A 21,251-nucleotide genomic window follows, 5' to 3' on the forward strand; every position below is an offset into this window, starting at 1 on the left:
ACTATAAGCATACAACACAAATGGCAAGCTCCTTTTTATTTTTAATAAAAATATGGAACACACACACTTCACAAATTTGCATGTCATCCTTGTGCAGGGGCCATGCTAATCGTCTCTGTATCATTCCAATTTTAGTATATGTGCTTCTGAAGTGAGTACGAAATGGCAAATTTCTTAAAGAAAACTGAGTAATTATACTGAAGGTCATTGACGAATACTTGACATAGTTTTCTTCTACAGGGAAAAAAAAACTATCTACCAAGAACATTACACCATAGATGGGGGAGAGGAGGAGTTAGGCGGCTGAGGGGGATTGAGGAAAAAACTCATGAATAGGGACAACAGTGTGGGGATTGCTGGGGAGGAGGGGGAAGAGGAGGGAAGGTGGAAGAGGGCATGAGGTGATAAATGGTGATGGAAGGAGATTTGACTTGTGGTGTGAACACACAATATAGTGTACAGATGATGTGCTATGGAATTGTGCACCTGAAACCTGTATAATTTTGTTAACCAGTATCACCCCAATAAATTCAATAAAAAGGAAAAGCATGGTATGGTATCGCTGTTACTTTAATAAACCATTAAAACTAACCATGCTTTGCAAGCAGAAAGGTGGGAAATTATGCTTGTTATATTTTTTAAATTGTGAAGAGAAAAGGTAAAAATTTTCTCCTAACGTCTACTAAATGATCAATTTGGAGGTGAATAAAAGAACAAATCAAATTAATTTCATATGTTATTCTAAAAAAAATTAAATATAAATAGCATAACAAAGATATAAATTTCTAAAATTTGATTCTAACAAATTTTTACTTGATTCTGTAGAAAACAAAGGTTAGTTAATAACTGTAAGACTTGTCCTTAGGAGACTGACTCAAGAAGCCAAAATCTTAAGACTTTCAATAGGAACTCCCACTGGATTATATGACTGGTCAAGAGGTAACATATATTTAAATCAGACCCATTAAACAAGAGAAAGATTCATCAAATGTTTGCTAAAAGAAATGCTTGGAAACACTGGGGACACATAAAACTATAATATTTAAGTAGTCCAACAAATGAGTTGGCAAGCAGATTTTAATCTTCAAAATTAATAATACCTTTTTTAAAAAATATATATTTTTTATTGACTTTTTACAGAGAGGAAAGGAGAGGGACAGAGAGCTAGAAACATCGATGAGAGAGAAACATCGACCAGCTGCCTCTTGCACACCCCCTACCAGGGATGTGCCCGCAACAAATGTACATGCCCTTGACCAGAATCGAACCTGGGACCTTTCAGTCCGCAGACCGACGCTCTATCCACTGAGCCAAACAGGTTTCGGCATTAATAATACCTTTTAAAGAGGCATGCTCCCCTTCTTTTTTAAAAAAATGTATTTTTGCTAGTACTTCTTTGTTGTTGTTGTTAATCCTCACCTGAGGATATTTTTCCACTGACTTTTAGAGAGAGTGGAAGGGAAGGGGAGAGACAAAGAGAAACATCAATGTGAGAGATACATCGATTGGTTGCCTTCCACACAAGGGCCAGGATCAAGCCTGCAACCGTGGTATGTCCCTTGACTGGACTCGAACCCGGGACCCTTCAGTCCAAGGGCTGATGCTCTATACACTGAGCAAAACTGGCTAGGGCTTAAATATCTATCTATGTATATAAAAGCATAATATGCAAATCAACCAGACAGCAGAATGACTGGTTGGTTATGACACGCACTGACCACCAGGGGGCAGACGCTCAATGCAGGAGTTTCCCCCAGCCCGCAGGCCCTGATCACCTGATCGGGGCCTGCCAGCCAACCTCTCAGTCCCTCGCCCCAGCAGGCAGGCTCTGATCACCTGATGGGGAACCAGGAACCAGTGGTGGGTGGCAGCTGATGCAGGCTGCGCTGGGGGCCCTCATAGCCCTGCCCGTCGCCCCACACACAAAGGGCAACCAAGGCAGCGGCAGCAGGGGGTGGGGCCAGCTGCTGGCAGCTGGGGAAGATGGGCCCTGATTGCAGGCCAGGCCTAGGGACCCTTCCTGTGCACAAATTTCGTACTCCAGGCCTCTAGTATTTTTATAAGGGAGAGGGAGGGAGAGAGAGAAACATCAACGATGAGAGAAAAAAATCATTGATCGGCTGCCTACGGCATCCCTACTCCCCTCCATCGAGCCCACAACCTGGGCATATGCCCTGACTGGAATTGAACCATGACCTCCTGGTTCATAGGTAAACGCTCAACCGCTAAGCACACTAGCCTGGCCATGCTCCCCTTCTTATGTCCCTTAATAGGAGGGGAAATCCAGGAGACTTCCATAAAGAAACAATACTTGTAAGAAGCTTTACAACTCCTAATTCTCTACTAAAATAAGATAATTAAAATTCAAGCAGGATAGACAAGGTAGATTCATAAAGTAAAACAAGATAACAACTACAATAAGAATCAAACAATTTTTTTGGTAATAAACTCAAGAATATCTTAAGTGACTGAGAAAATCTGGAATACAGAGTCTAATAAAGAAGAAAATAAAATCATTCATTTTTTAGATTCAGAAATAAAATGGTAACATGTTCAGTACTTCTAAAATGTCTTATACTATAATTTTTAAGTGTAAGAATATTTTATACTATAGTCTTATAAATAAGTGAAACTAGAATGTAAAGTTGTTTTAATTTATTTGGACTAATAATAATCAATTAATGATATTTTCCAAAAAGGGAGAAAAACCCCACAAGGTGTTAAATAAGACAAAAAAATAAATTCTTAAATAAAAGCTACTAATTACCAAAGACTATATAAAGGTTCTGTAAAATAGTGCAAAGATAAAAAGTGACAGAGGTTAGCATAGTGCCTGGCATATGAAATACACTGCACTTTTTAAAGTAAATGAATAATAAACAGGCCTTGAAATTCCACAAGTTAAAAATGTTAGTGTATAACTAGTTTACTAAGCTAACCATATAACGTGTTAAATAAAACACAGGCATAGAAAATGTCAAGTGAAAGATAGGATCCCTAAAGCATAAAGCCTATGACCTTCTCTGGACTTATTTTCAGGATCCATTTTCATACTCCTATTTGCAGTATCCCAAATAAGCTAAAGCACTGTCATGGAGGTAGAAATCTTCATCAAAGCGAAGACTGCCTGAACTACAGACTAAAGTGACTGGTGGGTAGAAAGTACAGAGAATAATTCTGATGACTGAACTTGAAATAAAATCTCTTGCCCTACTTGGGAAACAAGTTTACCTCTCCTGGTTCCTAGACAATAGAGCAAATGTGTCCTTTGAGACTTCCTTGTTAAACTCAAATTTCACCTTCAGAAACTCCAGATAATCAATACTTTTGTTCCAAGAGTGATTTTACCAATACAAATAATACTTCATAAACAATATTAATATTTTTAATTTTCAAGAAGCAAATGAACATTTTAATACACAAACTCCTACAACTGAATCTGCTAGAAGGTGTCTAAGTTAACCAGCAGAGTAGAAAACAAAACAGAATTTTTTAAAAAAACAGAACTTAAAGCTACAAATTTAAACCCAGGGATAGTCCAGGTATGCTCCTAAAGATAAGGAAAAAAAGCTGCCGAAACCGGTTTGGCTCAGTGGATAGAGCGTCGGCCTGCGGACTTAAGGGTCCCAGGTTCGATTCCGGTCAAGGGCATGTACCTTGGTTGCGGGCACATCCCCAGTGGGGGGTGTGCAGGAGGCGGCTGATCGATGTTTCTCTCTCATCGATGTTTCTAACTCTCTCTCCCTCTCTCTTCCTCTCTGTAAAAAAATCAATAAAATATTTTTTTTTTTTTTAAAAAGGAAAAAAAGCTAAGCCTTTATGTGTCTACAATTTGGGAACAAAAGATACGAAGCTTAGAATTTAGTAAATTTAGTAGGGGAGATAAGACTAATACACATGAAGCAATTAACAATAAACAACAATATACTGTATAATGAAGTGCTAACTGGCTGAGTACTCAATAGACACCACAGGAATTCAGGAAATGGAAAGACTGCAGAAGGGCTGGAGAGTCCAAAGAGGTTTTACTGTAACAGGCTTCTTATAATGGATGATTACACTTAGAAAAATGGAAAGGGGAAAGCAAGGCTCAGGAAACTGCCTAACTGAGCACCAGATTTGTCACAGGCAATCCCACAGACATGTGATGGAGTATAGGATGCACCATCTTACAAAAAGTCTTAAGAGCTACTTTTAAATGTGATGCCACGGCCCGATTGGTGTGGCTCAATGGTTGAGCATCTACCTATGAACCAGGTGAACCAGGAGGTCACAGTTTGATTCCTGGTCGGGGCAGATGTCCGGGTTGCAGGCTCGATCTCAAGTAGGGGGGTGTGCAGAAGACAGGCAATCAATGATTCTCTCTCATTATTGTTTCTTATCTCTCTCCCCCTCTCTCTACCTCTCTGAAATAAATATTATATATATATATGTGTGTGTGTGTGTGTGTGTGTATGTATGTATATATATATATATATGTGTGCATATATATATATATTAGTATATACACATATATACATATATATACACTAGTATATACAAATACATATATACTAGTATATACACACATATACATATATATACATATATATATTATATATACACATATATACATAATGCCACAGAAACCTAGTGCAGGGGAGTAACATCCCAGTAGAATTTTTATTCAATTTACCTGGCAACTGTAGAAAAAGACTAAAGAGGGCAAGTAATAGATTTATGAAAACTATTAACAGAGACAACTATAGAAATCTAAATTCAGAATGATCACTGGTCTAGATGTGTGCTATCCAATACAGAAGCCACTAGACACATGTAGCTTTTGAGCACCTGAAATATCACACAGTCTAAGCTGAGATGAACTTTAAGTGTAAAATGCACAATGAATTTCAAAGACTTTATATGAAAAAAGAATGCAAACTATCTCAATCATTTTTATATTGATTACATGTTGAAATCATGATGTTTGGGATATACTGTGTTAAATAATATAGTATTAAAAATTATTTTTAGATGTTTCCTTTTACTTTTAAAATGTGGCTAACAGAAATTTTTTAAAAATATATTTTTGTTGATTTCAGAAAGGAAGGAAGAAACAAAGAAACATCAATGATAAGAGAGAATCACTGATTGGCTGCCTCCTACATGCCCCCTACTGGGAATAGAGCCCACAACACGGGCATGTGCCTTTGACTGGAATCGAACCCAGGACCCTTCAGTCCCCAGGCTGACGCTCTATCCACTGAGCCAAACCAGCTAAGACGCTAACAAAATTTTTAATTACATGTAGCTCACATTATATTTCTACTGAACAGCACTGTTCTCTGGTCATCTCAACTTTCTTGACTTCCCATTCCCATGATTTAAAACAATTTTAACATGTGCCCATAAATATGTGTATGTATGTATGTGTATGAGTGTGTGTATACACCACTGTACTACTAATTTTTATCCTATCCTATATAATAAAAGGCTAATATGCAAATCGACCAAATGGCAGAACAACCCATCACTATGATGCACACTGACCACCAGGGGGCAGACGCTCAATGCAGGAGCTGCCCCCTGGTGGTCAGTGCACACAGCCAGAAGCCGGGCTTACAGCGAGCACAGTGGCGGTGGTGCGAGCCTCTCCCACCTCCGAGACAGTCAGACAACCCCCAAGGGCTCCTGGACTGCGAGAGGGCACATGCTGGGCTAAGAGAACCCCCCTCCCCAACCCAGTGCACGAATTTCATGCACTGGGCCTCTAGTACTATATTTTACATAGAGAATAAACAAAAGCAAAAATAAATACTAAAAGGACGAGAAAAATAAATAGTTCTAATATTTTTCTTTTTGCAACCCAATGGACTATCACACATACTCCATATTGGAGGCCTAGAATGCCAAGAGTGACTGATCAGAAAAGACAAATCCAAGTAAAAAACTCACTAAAACTTTAATAATTGGTTAACTATGAGTGCAAGGGAGAGGGGACTAAGTATGACATAATGGATAGCTACTATTTGCTACTCAGCATCCAGAAACCCCTGGATGTGAATTCACTTCTCTCCCAACATGCTGCTTAGGTAACAATGACCCCATCCCCAGCTCCAGGGGTAGGCCCATGCTGGCTAAACCAAACAGATATCCATATTCTCAGTGACTGGTTCAAAAATGTCAGAAATGTAATCCAAAGTCAATGAGATACAAGACATTTGCTGGGGCTTCTGGAGAAATAAACTATCTTCCAGCAGTGGTTCTTAAGCTGTGGCTCACAGACTCCCCACAAGGGGTTTGGGTATAGAATTCTGGGTATCTATAAACTCAGATGAAGGGGAAAAATATCTTTACTAACCTCCAACTGAAATTCGGCATTTCCTTCCATTGTGAATTCAGTCACCAGACCACAATATTAGCAATATCTGTCACTGTCACCAATAGAAATCAGATATTTTCCTATCACATGATCTTCAGTTATACCTCCAAACAATGTTCATCATTACTTGGAATTTATTAGACTTATTTGGACTAATTATTTAATAAAGAATATTATTTAATATTATTTGGACTAAAATATTATTTAATAAAGAAGCACATATTAATCTTATAATTTAAAAAATAATTTTGTTACCTATATATTATTCCCCCCCCTTTTTTTTACTATAAATCCAGGATTTTATTAAAAATTTCAGAACACGTAAAAATGGTAAATACCATGACAAATCAAAGATAGTTCAATCATTAGGAATTTTCTCAAATGTTTTGTATACTAATAAGTCAAAGAAGAAAAACCATATAGCTAAGGATGGCTCTCAGGTACTTTCTTCCTATAATAGACATGCAACTCACTGGCTCAGAAGAGATCAACCACGATAAGATCATGGGAAATCACGTCACACAGCAGCCCATGTCCTAGATCTGCTTCTTGATTGCCTATCCTAGAAATTATTAGTGAAGCCTGACACTGGGCAAGAGTTCTAATTCATGATCGATCTGACAATCTGATCCTTTGTGTTATATTGGTGTGGATTGGGATTTTTTTTAATCATTTTTTATTTTTCAATTATAGTTGACATACAATATTATATTAGTTTCAGGTATCTACTCCAGTAATTATGTAATTTACTAAGTGATCATCCCAATAAATCGTGTACCATCTAACACCATACATAGTTATTAGAATATTGACTATATTCCCTATGCTGTACTTTATATTCCCATGACTATTCTGTAACCACCAATTTGTACTTCTTAATCCCTTCAATTTTTCACCCATCCCAACCCCCCTCCCATATGGCAACCATCAAAATGTTCTCTGTATCTATGAGTCTGTTTCTGTTTTGCTTGGTCATTTATTTTTTTAGATTCAATTGTTTATAGGTATGTATTTATTGCCATTTTATTGTTCATATGTTTTATCTTCTTTATTCTTCTTAAAAAAGACCCTACATTTAATGTAATACTGGTTTGATAGTGATAAACTCCTTCAACTTTTTCTTCTCTGGGAAGCTCTTTATCTGTCCTTCAATTCTAAATGATTGTCTTGGTGTGGGCCTGCCGGGTTCATGTTGTTTGGAACGCTCTGCACTTCCTGGACTTGTTAGGGAAGTTTTCTGTCATTATTTTTTCAAATAGATTTTCAATTTCTTTGCTCTCTTCTCCTTCTGGTACTCCCATGATATGAATGTTGGTACACTTGAAGTTGTTTCAGAAGCTCCTTACACTATCCTCATTCTTTTGGATTTTTTTTCCTTTTTGCTCTTCTCATTGTGTGTTGTTTCCTATATTCCAAATCACTGATTTTATTCTTTGCCTCAGCTATTCTACTGTTGATTCCCTATAAAATACTAATTTCAGTTAGTGTAGCCTTCATTTCTGACTGGCTCTTTTTTATGGTTTCCATGTCCTTTTTTAAGGTCAGCCACAACCCTGTTTTGCCTGGGGCCACCTAGCATGAGTTAGAAAGCAAGCTGCAGATGCCTGCCACTTGTGCTGGGCTTTGAGGTGCCCAGGTGAAGCAAAGCTTCCAACCAATGGGGGCTGCCACTAATACTGGGCCTGGGACCACTTAGTGAGAGGTACAGGGCACACCGAGGCCAGGTGCTGCTTGTTTGAGAGAATTTAGGAAAATCTGAAGCATGAGCCAAAACTGGCCATTACATGGAAAAGCCACTGGAAATGGCATGAATGGACCCACAAACTGGGTGGGGCTGGGGGTCTCAAGGAATCACCAGTGTGGGGCAAACAGTGATAGGTTGACTGAGACTCAGATATGGTACCTGCCTGCTGGCTCTGTGGGGGAAGGGCTCAAAAGGAACAATGGCCTCTGCCAGCACTTCTGCCTAGGAGAAAGCTGCCCCCAGCTCTCGCTCTGATTCCAGACAGTTCTTCTCCATATGTCCCCAATGCCTTCTGACATGTTGTCACAGTGCTGGAACTCAGAGGGAGTAAGCCCAAGTAAGTTTGTGCTCAGACCCTTTAAAACTGCCTGGGACTCCAGCAGCTTGCCATCTCACTCAGCTACAATCACTACTGGATATTACAGCCAGAAGTTATGGGGACTTCTTTTCCTGGCATTGGAACTCTGGGCTGGGGGACCTGGTGTGGGGCTAGGACCCTTTGCTCCTTACAAGGGACCTCCGCAGCCAAGATAGTCCTCCTGGTTTTTATCTGCCACATATGGGTGTTGGACCAGCCTGTTCCATGCCCCCGCCCGCCTCTGCTCCCTGTACCAGTTTCAATGTGGCTTCTTCTTTAATTTTTATTCCTTTCTAAACACCCTTTATTTTTTTTCTCATCACCATTTATCCCCCTATACCCTCTTCCACCTCCACCCACCACAATCACCACGCCGTATTCCATGTCCATGAGGTTTTTTTTGTTTTTTGCTATCCCTCCACCCACCTTCCCCAGGGCCCCCCTCCACCAGAGCTGTCAGACTGCTATCTATGAGTCTGTCTCTATTTTGCTTGTTAGTTCAGTTTATTCATTAAATTCCACATGAGTGAAATCATATGGTACTTGCCTTTCTCTGACTGGCTTATTTCACTTGGCAAAATGTTCTGCAGGTCCATCCATGCTGTCATAAAGGGTAAAATATTCTGCGTTTTTATGGCCGAGTAGTATTCCACTGTGTATATGTACCATAGCTGTTTCATCCACTCATCTACTGATGGGCACTTGGGCTGCTTCCAAATCTCAGCTATTGTAAATAATGCTACAATGAACATATAGGGGTGCATATATTCTTTCAAATTAGTGTTTCAGTTTCTTGAGGAAAATTCCCAGAAACAGAATTGCTGGGTCATAAGACAGTTCCATTTTTAATTTTTTGAGGTAACTCCATACTGCTTTCCACCATGACTGAACCAATCTGCATTTCCATCAACAATGCATGAGGGTTCCCTTTTCTCCACATCCTTGCCAACACTTGTTCACCCATTCAGTGCGTTATCTTTTCATTCTGTTGATGGTTTTCTTTGCTGTGCAAAAACTTTTTAGTTTGATGCAGTCCCATTTTTTTTCCCTTGTTTCCCTTGTTGAGGAGATATATATTTTAAAGAAGTATTTCTATGAGGAATGTCCAATGTGGCTTCTTCTTTACATCCTTAGTGGTAGGTCTTCCGTTCAGCTAGATTTCAGACAGTTTTGAATGATGGCTGTTCTGTAGATTAGTTGTAATTTTGATGCAGTTGTGGGAGGATGCAAGTACCACATTTACCTACACCACCATCTCGACGGGAAGCCAAATATATTTTTTTAATGTAACTGTTTTCTTTGTAGTCCTGTGTATTTCATTTTTAAAAAAATATAACTCAGAAAGGGGGTGCTATAAGCCAAAGGGGTCTCTGGAGCAAAATAATCAGGAGTCCTGCCCTACAGCTTCTGTAGAAGCACTCTTCTTCCCCTCCTCTGAAATTCATGGCATGAGGATGTGGGACTTGAGCTGCAGACAAACATGCTGTAACCACAAAGGGACCAACACCCCATAGAAGCAGACTTTGTTTCAAAAAAGGAAAGAAGAGGAAGATGAGGTTCTGATCACATAAGTACAAGTGGATCAAGCTTCACCTTTGGACTTTTCAGCCAGTAAATTGAGTTGGGTTTTTTGTTATTATCACAATATAAAAAATCTAAATGGTACAGTTAATTTCAATTGTTTCTATCTTAACACACTGCGGACCAGTAGTTTTATTGCTAGCTTTACCCAGTGGCCAGTTAAGTTTCTATTGAACCAGCACAAAAAAATGTTTTACATAAATGTTAAAGGCACACTTTAAAATTAAATACCCATTGCATTCTGAAGTTATTACATGTTGAAGTTATTTAGTACATGTTCTTACAAGCTAATATCTTTTTAAAGTATGATACTTTGTAAAACACTGTGTAATATGAAGTGGAACTAAACAAAGCTGGCAAATTCTTGTGATCCGTCCACAATGGGTTAAGAAACTAGAATAATAGACCTAAGTCTGTGCTTTGAAACAGCAAAATTATAAAAGATTTAACTTTGTCACATTGAGGGGATCTGAGGAAAATTAGTTTAGTTTTCACAAACTGAGTGTACTGAATATTCACTCAGTACTTACTACAATCTCTTCTCATATGTACTTCCTGTCATAGAGGATGGACAACTAAAAACTACAATTTCCAGATGCCCTTGAAACTGAGGTTTTACGTATGACATAAATGTGGCCAATGGAGGACAGAAAGTAATATATAATGATGGCTCTGTCTAAGGAAGTTAAACTTCTGCCAAAGTATGGTGGCAGCAGCATTCTGATTCAACAACATGGTCCATGGTGGCAACAGGCAAGTTCTGCAGTATCTTTCTTGTTCTAAGAAACTTAGTCTAAACTGTCCATTCAGTCCACTCAAAGTTTACATATCTTCCTTTCCCAATAAATCCCATTTGCTACAACTACTTAGAGCAAATGCTCTTGCTAAAGTAAATAGGGATATACAAAAAGAAACATTTTATTAAGTTAGGAACCTAACAAGAGTTAACAGCTTATGGATACAGATGTAGGCATAACCTGGAAAGAATTATAATGGAGAAGCCATAAGAGGTAAGGCAAGATTACAAGAAATACCACAGAGTCAAGAACAAAGCTTTAGATAGTTTGGATCTGGAAGAGAATTATCAGCAACGCTGAGAAATCAGAGGCAAAGAACTGAGAGCAGAGAATTTAAAAGATGAAGAGGTCTTCTATACAAATAAATCCCAAAGATGACAAAGAGGGTAAGAATTTAACTGAAAGATCAGTTTTTCACATTACTCCCCTCCTCAAAAAACAGCTCAGTTGGTTAGAGCATTGTTCCTATACATCAAGGTTTTGGGTTCGATCCCCAGCCAGAGTACATACAAGAGTCAATCAACCAACGAATGCTTAAGATCTTTCTTCTTTTCCCTCCCTCCCTTCTCTCTCTCTCTAAAATCAATAAAAATATTTAAATTATCATGGGTACAGCATAATGCTCAAACTCCTCCCAAAACTGGATCCCAACCACCCTTGTCTACAACTGTTCCTTTACATCATAACTTCTAATCACAGTCCATTAAAAATAAATAAATCTGGACTCTAAAATAAAGGCCCAATTCAAGAACCACACCTAGGAAGCTTTTTCTCTGGCAATACCTAAACTAAAACCCAAACTAAATTATAAGCTTAAAGAGAGCAGGCCACCCTGGCCTGTGTTTCTCAGTGGTTAGAGCATCGGCTCTTGCACTGAAGGGTCCCAAGTTCGATTCCTAGTCAAGAACACATACCTGGGTTGCAGGTTCGATCCCCAGCCCTGGTTGGGGTACGTAGGGGAGGCAACCAATTGATGTCTCTCTCTCTCGTTTTGTTAATCCACACTGGAGGATATTTTTCCATTGATTTATTAGGAAGACTAGAGGCCCGGTGCACGAAATTCGTGCACGGAGGGGGGGGGTCCCTCAGCCCAGCCTGTACCCTCTCCAATCTGGGAACCCTCTCACAATCCAGGACTGCTGGCTCCCAACTGCTCGCCTGCCTGCCTTCCTGATTGCCCCTAACCGCTTCTGCCTGCCAGCCTGATCACCCCCTAACCACTCCGCTGCCAGCCTGATTGATGCCTAACTGCTCCCCTGCCATCCTGTTTGCCCCCAACTTCCCTACTCTGCCGGCCCGGTCACTCGTAACTGCCCTCCCCTGCAGGGTTGATCGCCTCCAACTGCCCTCCCTTGCAGGCCTGGTCCCTCCCAACTGCCCTCCCCTGCTGGCCATCTTGCGTTGGCCATCTTGTGTCCACATGGAGGCAGGATCGTTGACCACATGGGGGAAGCCATATTGTGTGTTGGAGTGATGGTCAATCTGCATATTACTCTTTTATTAGATAGGATTAGAAGAGAGAGGGAAAGACAAAGAGAAACATCGATGTTGCCTCCTGCACATGCCCCAACCAAGACCTGGGCCAGGGATGAGCCTGCAACCAAGGTTCGTGCCCTTGATGGGAATCAAACCCGGGACACTTTGGTCCACAGGCCAACACTCTATCCACTGAGCCAAACCAGATACAGCCTCTCTCTCTCTCTCTCTCTCTCTCTCTCTCTCTCTCTCTCTCTCACTCTCTCTATAAAATCAATGGGAAAAATATCCTTGGGTGAGGAGTAACAAGAAAGAGAGAGAGAGAGAGACAGAGACAAAGACAGAGACAGAGACAGAGACAGAGAGAACAGTGCCTGTATTCTTGATTTCTTTATATTCTGATTACCTAACAAAATGTCACCCAAATGTGCTAACAAAGCAGGCCCTTTGAGCAGGTAGTTTCAGAAGATACTGGTGGAGGTGAGATTGCAGGAGATTAAAAAGTTAAACTGACTTGGACGTGCATGAAGGAACTTTCTATAGTAATGGTAATGGTCCTATAGCATGACAAGGTTATGGGTTACACAGATGTATGAACCTATCCCAACTAAGGGAATGCTTCCCATAAGACCTGTACTTTTACTGCAGTATATAAATTTTACCTAAAAAACTAGTAAACAAATAGTTTATGATAGGCATTCTGAAGTATTTAGGCATAAAGTATACTTACTTTGAAATATAACAAAAATGAGATGCATTAATGAATGGATAGAAGAAGAGAGGGAAGATAGGATGGATACAGAAAAGCAAATCTATAAAATATGAATTGCAGAATCTAGGTTGTGGATATTTAGGTATTCAATATACAAACAATTCTTGCAACTTTTCTATATAGTTTTCATTATAAAATGTTAAGAAAGCAAATAGTGGAAATTAAGGGTCACATATTTCAGAAGTTTGTCAATTAAAGAAAAGGATTGACAAAGAATATATATACATGCCTTTGAGATTGGGATGTCTAGACTGTTCCTCTTCTCTCTACCTCCAATTTTAGACTGCATATATAGACTAGTTCTGGCCTCAAGTGCTTATTCTTGCCTCAAAGAAAGAACTCACTCACTTAAAACTCCATTTATTCTAGGATAATTCAAATAATGGATTCTAGACGCTTTGATAATCTGTTAGCTATTCTTTTTACCTGAGCTTTTAATACATCCTTAAATCAGCCTTTAGACAAGACCTCTGGCCATTGGTATAATATAAATGGTTTATCCTCTTGGTCCAATTCTGGCCCCTTAGAATCATGGTCCTCCATAGCAAAGAAATGTTAAAACAAAATGTCCTTGCAGTAAGGACAATTCATCTGCGTGAATTGTACCTGGCATAGAGGTACTCAAAAAATGTTTGTTAGATGAATGAACCCTATGCCTGATAATATAAAACACATATGTAGCTTAGTTTCACATTGATACCCACATTGTGTTGAGGATAGTAAATGTATGTGATAGGATTCTGAAGGTAAAGATTTCCAAAGAAAAGATCTGGAGCCTCTTCAGTGGAGCTAAATAGAAGATGGAGCTGGAAATGAAAGTTTGATAAACAACTATCACTAAGAAACACCTACATTTTAATCACTAATACTCTCAGATAGCACAGTAAGTTCATCAGCTTCAAAATGCCATAAGTATGAACTAAAGGAGAAGATAAATTATGCAAAGATAAGGATTGACAGGAATTCAATTTCCAAATGACCTAAATGCATTTGGAGCTAATCTGTTCTTTTTGTTGTTGTTTCCAAAGGACTGCAGATTATGCACTTGTTGAATTTTGCCTTTGTCACACATGACCTAACAAGGAAGGCATTCATTAGACCCTAGTAGCTTCCCTCAAGTATCTGTTTCTGAACAGCTGCAAATTTTGGAAGATAACACCAAATGATGTCTCTAACGATTAGTACATTCTCTCCCCCAAAATATTAAAACAAGTTAATTGTTGTTGTTAATATGTTTACTAGAATATCAAAACCATATTAAACTGGCTTAGCATAAACTTTAAGCTTAGAAAATAAACTAGAAAGTTTGTATAAGAATTTCAATTCTACATGTTAATAGAATAATTGACCCAATAAACATATCCTAAAGAATTTCTAAAATTTAGCACTTCATTCTGCATCTTGTTTGTTTTTATCTGTCAGAAAAATGCTATATCACTAACTACTATTTGATTTAGTCCCTTCAAATGCTGTAAACTGGATAATGACAAAATATTTTAAAATAATAATAAGCCCGATCCTAAATAAGTTTCCATTTATAAGTAAAAGCTGCTTTATAGACCTAAAACAGCAAGGCCTAGGTGAAAAACATCCTTCGGAAAAATGTTTCAGAAGAATTATGACTTGTTAAAAGGTTATGCAACTATATGCATAATCTGGTTTTTTTATAACTGTCATTGTTCCTCAGTCACATAGAATACACAGACATTCATTCTCTACCTATTAACTCGTTTTCCATGAGGAAAAATAAAAATTTCTCCTCCTTGGCAGTGCATTTTCCCCCTCTATTTGAAATGCACTGCCAGGGAGGAGCTATTTTATTATCATCATTTATTTACCTTTCAACTCGCATTTAGTCTGACTTCGTCCCTTCCCATTTACACCAGTACACTTAATTTACAGAGCCATGTAGCCTGGCACAGAAAGGCCACCCAGAAAAGACACATGCAAGGGTTCTTTTTGTATCTCTTTCAACTTCATTATATAATATCTTGCCATGATCCTTTCATCATAAAGAATAGATTAACAGCCTCAATATCAGCAGTACCTATCAGTCCCGAGGATCCAAACAAATAATGTCTTCAGAACCTTCGCTCAGCACTGTCACCATACAATTCCCAATTTCTTTAAAAAAAAAAATAAATAAATAATAATAACAACAACAACTCTCAGGAGTACACACAATGCTGCTGAATTTCCAAGATATGGTGAGGATCAAAATGAGATTTATAAGAAAGCTTTGTTTTGTGAACTTCCAGTCAAATCTAAGAGTAATTAATGAGGGTAAAATTTTGTTCTCATTTCCTGAGTTAATAGGTATAGCATAACTTTCCTCTACATGTTGATGCAAACTCCAGAGAGACAATACATTATCAATAATTTATAAAGAGCCTGAAAGAAGTATTAACCACAACAAAAAACCTACCTTACAAGTCAAGGTCAGTGAAAAAGGATTGAGGATTCCTATCCAAGCTTCCTATTGAAAACACGAAATTGTAATTGCGCTTTAATTTTAAACCATCTACCTTTCAAACTAGATTCTAGTAAATGATTCTACAGAGAGGAAGACAGGATGAAAGTATTGATAAAGCTGAACCTGGAGTGAGTCAGTAATGGCAAATGACTAGCCTCTCTTCCACTCTGATCTCTTTCGAAAGCTCTGGAAGAAAACCAAGAAACTTTTAAAAAATTCTATAGTTTCATATTTGAAAGCACCACTGACAAAAAGTTACATGTCCAGACAAGCAGTCCTGGGATAGTATTATGTATATTGTTATGGCCCAGCCTTAGTAAGAAAGCAAGAAAAAGGCTTGTTGCTGAGCTCTAACCAGAGGAAACCCTCAATTATCCATGGTAGCATGGGGCAGGGACAAGCTGGATGAATTAAATCTTCAGGTAATTATTATTTAAGAATACTGGATTAATTCCAACACCCTCCTCCTCACAATAGGAAACGTTCATTTAAGATCTACTCCCAAGCAAAATAAACCAGTCAGAGAAAGACAAGTATCACATCATCTCACTCATATGTGGAATCTAAAGAACAAAATAAACTGATGAGCAAAATAGATCCAGAGACACAGAAACATGTAACAACAGACTGACGAATTTCAGAGGGAAGGCGGGGGTGGGTTGGTGGGAAGAGATTAACCAAAGAACTTAGACGCATATATGCATAACCCATGGACACAGACAATAGTGTTGTGAAAGCCTGGGGCGAGGGGTCAGGGGCGGGCTGGAAGGGGTCAATGAGGGGGAGGGGGGAGAAGAGGGGGAAGCCAGGAATGGTACATCTGTATTACTTTCAACAATAAAGATAAATGTCAAAAATAAAAAACAGTAATAAAAAGATCTGCTCTCCCTCTTCCAGGCCCTTCTCTAACAAAAATCACAACTAGCAGATAGATGATCTCCAAACTGTCTAGCAAAAGAGTAAGGCAACTGAATCACCAGCACTCAAATTAGATCTATCCCCCCCCACCCCCACCCCCAATTCCTATCAACAAACCACCACACTATGAGTTTAGATTCCTGAAAGGCGTTTACATGAAACACCCCCTCCCCACACCCCCAAAAGACCTTCTGATGAAGCTGTTTCTAAGTCAAATGTGTCTTATCCCCAAGTTCAAGAACTTGACAACTATTACATTAAAATGGGAAAAAGCTGGTATCGAACAACTTTCGATTCAAACCCACGGCGATTCCCGGCCACAGGAGACTGAACTTCCTTTCTCCCCGCTCCGGAACCACCCGGCGCCCTCCCGCGTCAAGGTCCCGGCCAGGGCCTGCGGTGACCTCACAGTCCACCTCCCGGACGTCAGAGGCACGCGGACCCGCAGCACCGTGACTTCATCGCCGACCGGAGCCGGCCCGCAGCCGACTTCCGCCAGCCCGGAGGCGAAAGAGCTGGGAAGGTTGCGGCCCGGCGCCGGCTCACCTGCGCTGGAGCGGGAAGGGCAGGGTGGCCGAGCCCAAGCGGGCGCGACCGCGCGAGGCGACCCCCACCCGGGGCCCGACTTCCTCACCGGCCGCCGGTCCGCTGCCTCCTCACGGCCTATCCGTAGTCTCCTAGGCTTCAGCCCGGACCTGGACCCCGCTCCCGCCCGCCGGTCCGCCCGACCTCCGTGGCCCGCGGGGGCGGCTCAGCGCCGGGCCCGCGTGCGGGCGGAGGCCGGCCCGGGAAGAGGTGCGGGCCGCCGACTCCGGCCCCAGACGCGCCTGCAGCGCCGCGCGCCCCGGACCCGCGGGCGCGCCCCCGCCCCCACCCGCCCCGCGTCCTGGGAGCGCAGGCGAGCGGCGGGAGGGGGCGGGGAACGGCCACGGTGGCCGTCGCTGAACCCCGACCGCGCTGCCCCAGCGCCACGCCACCCGGCCCCGACCCACCTGCGCTCCTGCCCCGGCCCGGGCCTGGCCCGGGGCTGCACACCCCGATGCGGCGGCGGCGGCAGGAGGCCTGGCTCGCTCCCCACCGCTGAGGCGGACCGAGCGCCCAGCGCGGCGCGGCGAAGCCCAACGCTCGCCCCGAATCCTATTTGTTTGGCTAAAACGGCGTGACGTCACGCGCCGGCCCAATCGACGGTTGGCCAAGGGAGGGGCTGCGGGGCCAGGTGATCGCAGCGCCCCCTGCCGGGCATTGTGTGGTACTTCGGCCGGTGGGGCGTGAGGAGTGGGGCGAAGCATCTGCGGGCCCCCAAGTGGTGGCGAAGCGTGAAAGCTCCAGCACGACCTGCAGGGAAAGCAATCAGACCTTGGGGCGAACCGGAATGGCAGTAATGCCAGTGTTTAGTCAACAAACGTGACAAGTTTATTAATACTCGTGGGTGCACCTGGAGCTATAAATGGTATTAGATTACCACGTATTATAAATCCTATTGACTTGGGTTCCAATTTTGGTTCTGCTACTAGCCTGGATGACTGGGCTTCTGACTTCTCATTTGTAAAATGAAGGAGTTGGGAGAGTCCCTCTGACTGTCATTCTTTTCTATGCAAACCATAGCAGAAATACCTACCAGTACATACGTAAACTTTGAGATTGACAATAGACTTGCTCTGCAGCTGGCCAGCAGGTCACACTTAGAATAGCACTGGTCTTTGAGAAAGAAGATAGGACTATAAGGCAGTGAAACCACTTTAGGCAAGTCCTTCCCTTGATTCTATTTCTCCATTCATACATTGGGAATGATCCCAAGAAATGATGCCAGGAGGACCCATACAGTGTGCATCAGGCCACAGGCCCTCAGGAGGGAGTCCTGGGTGGGGATGGTGTGCCACAGTGAGACCATTTGACACTAAGGAGCTGGAAGAGGGACGAGATTAAGGTGGCCTGCTCCTAGAGGAAGAGTCTTTCTAGTGGGATTTTCCCCAGGAGGTGTTTTCTCCATGGTCAGTGGAGTAAGACCAAATGTGACAGTCCAGATGAGGCCACAGACCCTGTAGCCTGAAGCCACTCATGTGGGAACACAAGGTCTAAGCTAGAGGTTGCAGCTTCTTAGAGGACTAGGAGGGCTAAGAGCTGTGCTTAAGAGACTGGAAGCCAAGACAGCAATACTACCTTAAGAAACGGGGGTGGGGGATGGGGGGTGGATCACAAAAGGAGAACGCAGGTTTGCATACCCCACTAACTGTTATAGCACAAAAGGAATTAAATCCAGCTGAGAACCTTACTGCATTCCAAGTACTAAAATATAACAGGCAAAGGAAAGCAGCTCATCACACACCATCCCCAAGCCCACCAATCCTTCTTCTTGTTCTTATCATAAAATCAGAACTCTTTACTATGACCCATTATAATCAGACATGTCCTCTTCTTTAATTTCTCCATTCTCCCCCTTGTCTTGGCCAAAATGTTATCTCCTCAGAGAGCTTTCTGCAACTCTCCAATGTAGTATTTCAGCCTTGTCACTTTCCTTAGTCACCTAATTGGCACCCAATAAATACCTATTGAATTAAAAATATTCATACTTTTTCTCGCCAGACAATTTAAGCCAGGATGCAAGTGTTCATCACCAGTGAATTGCTAATAAAAGTGACAAGAGTAGAATGTATATATTAGTACATTAGAAATAGGACATGAATAATGGGGGAATCTAAGGTATTGCTGCAAGAATATGACCAAAAGTAGGAACATCTGAACTCAGTCCGTCATGATTTTGGTGCTTCAACACAAATTACGCTTGATTAAATGTTCCAAATTACCAATTGGTTATAAGGATACTTATACTATCCATTTGGCATTTAGACAGGAATTAGATTTCACTGAGTAATACCAGGTAACTCATTCTTATATATTTTATATTTTTAATAAAGCCCTGGCCTGTCTGTTGAAAAATGGCAAGAAAGAAAATGAAGTGGGGGTGTTACTACCCACTGGCTGTACATCAAATAGCAATTCCATGGAGCGAATGCATAATGACCTAAGCCAGTGGTTCTCAAAAGGGTGATTGATTGGTTTTGTCCCCAAGGGGTAAGTGCTATTGGCATCAAACAAGGAGAGGCCAGGGATACTGCTCAATATCCTACAAGGTACATTTCAGTCCCCACAGCAAAAAATTGTCCCTCCCCAAATGCCAATAGTGCCAAGGTTCAGAAACCTGGCCAATCAGTGTGGTCTTAATCTCCTCGTCAGTGATTGGTTTAGGCACAGGTGTGTGATGTAAATCTAGCCAATAAAATGCCATGGAAGTCTACTGAGATACTTCTGGGAAAGGTTTTTTCTACCCTAAAGAAAGAAATTCATTTTCTGTTAAAATGCAGCACGTTTCTAAATAAAATATTTACCAACAATGAGAAAGAAACACACAAGAAGAGACAGTCCCACATCTGCTGCTAGATGCCAGTGTGTCTGTGTGCGGTGCCTGGTGCTGCAACTGCCATCTTGGGCCATGAGAGTTGTTAGCTGAGGAGAGCATAAAAGGATGGTTAAGCAGAGAGATGGAAGTAACCTGCATCTTTGATGATATCATCAAACCTCTGATTTAACCAATCCATGAGATTTCTTGTTATATGGGATAATAAATTATATTTCTATTTAAGTCATTTATAGGACTTTAAAAAATTAGAAAGTAACTAAAAACATCCTGGTGTGTGTGTGTGTGTGTGTGTGTGTGTGTGTGTGTGTGTGTGTTTTGGGAGGCTGTTGGATAGGAAATAAAATGGGAGGGCAGATACTAACCTACTCTGTTGGAGGCAAGCTCTACAATAGTTTAAATAATAAAATAATTTTGTTTTGCTATGCTTCCAGAATAATCTTTAACTAATGATACCAGAAGCTGATAAAATCAGTGGGAAAAGAATCGTTGTCTATAAATGCATAAATGAGTAGGAACTCATGTGACACTTGAAATATTTCAGGAAATGACATTTTCCAGCCATTAAAATTTAATGTGAGGGAGCCTGCAGCATTAGAACGAGACTAGCAAGTCTACCCTTATTCTTCCTAAGCTCTAGCACACCTAATTCACAGGCACTTGCTATAGCAAAGGAGAGGCTGCATGGCTAAAATAACCTAGTTACAACATCTTGCTAAAATAGTCCAGAGGGATAGATTTTGCTCAGAACTGAGTTCTGTTTAAAAAAAAAAAAAAAAAAAGCCACCCACGTATTCTACAGTTTTAGGATTTGCTGACATTTTCTACAAGGCATAACTATGCTTTTAATGCCAAATCCAGCTTGGAAATACCAAAATCACTTTTCCAAAAAGTACAGAGCTTAACTACCAGCATTTCCTTGCAAAAATCACTTGTGTTATTGATTAACGATGAACCCAAACAATATTTTCCTTGGGAGAGTGAACAATAAAAGTGTTTAGGACGCAGCACCATCTGGACACTCACGCCACTGTATTAGTTTAATGTTCCTCTAGCGGAGAGTCCCAGGGATCTTTCACCACACCTCACCTCTTGCCCCTTCCTACGACTGCTCAGCTACATGTAATTTTTGTGTGCCTTCAGCAAGAAAACATCTGTGTACTAGTAAAGTAAATTGAGCCTGTTTTGCTCTTCCTCTAGACCAGCGATTTTCAACCGGTGTGCCGCAAGAAGTTTTAGAACATGCAATACCTATTTACTAGTAGGCAGGGACACTGATCTCTTTTCCCTTAGATTGTCAAACAAAAATATGGCAACAGCCAACACAATAGCCGTATGGCATGAACTAATCAAAGT

At 41.0% G+C, this 21,251-nt stretch overlaps 1 protein-coding gene and 1 pseudogene across 6 annotated transcripts in view; both read right to left on the reverse strand.

Moving 5' to 3' along the window:
* Nucleotides 1-17,915, reverse strand: part of FBXO34 (F-box protein 34) — an 82,509-nt gene extending 64,594 nt beyond the window's left edge. For 2 of the 6 annotated variants that reach the window (XM_054716042.1, XM_054716041.1), the window contains exon 1: nt 17,473-17,915. The gene's annotated coding sequence lies outside the window, so the exon portion shown is untranslated. Of the gene's footprint in view, nt 1-15,136; nt 15,178-16,736; nt 16,813-17,026; nt 17,093-17,114; nt 17,136-17,472 lie in introns of those variants that run through there. The other 4 variants (XM_054716047.1, XM_054716043.1, XM_028141699.2 and 1 more) reach the window with 4 other exon arrangements.
* On the reverse strand, nt 47-159 carry LOC114230688 (U6 spliceosomal RNA; annotated as a pseudogene).
* Nucleotides 17,916-21,251: the final 3,336 nt, after the last annotated feature.

The sequence above is a fragment of the Eptesicus fuscus genome, chromosome 5 (genome assembly GCF_027574615.1).
Source record: "Eptesicus fuscus isolate TK198812 chromosome 5, DD_ASM_mEF_20220401, whole genome shotgun sequence".
Taxonomy (NCBI): Eukaryota; Metazoa; Chordata; class Mammalia; order Chiroptera; family Vespertilionidae; genus Eptesicus; species Eptesicus fuscus.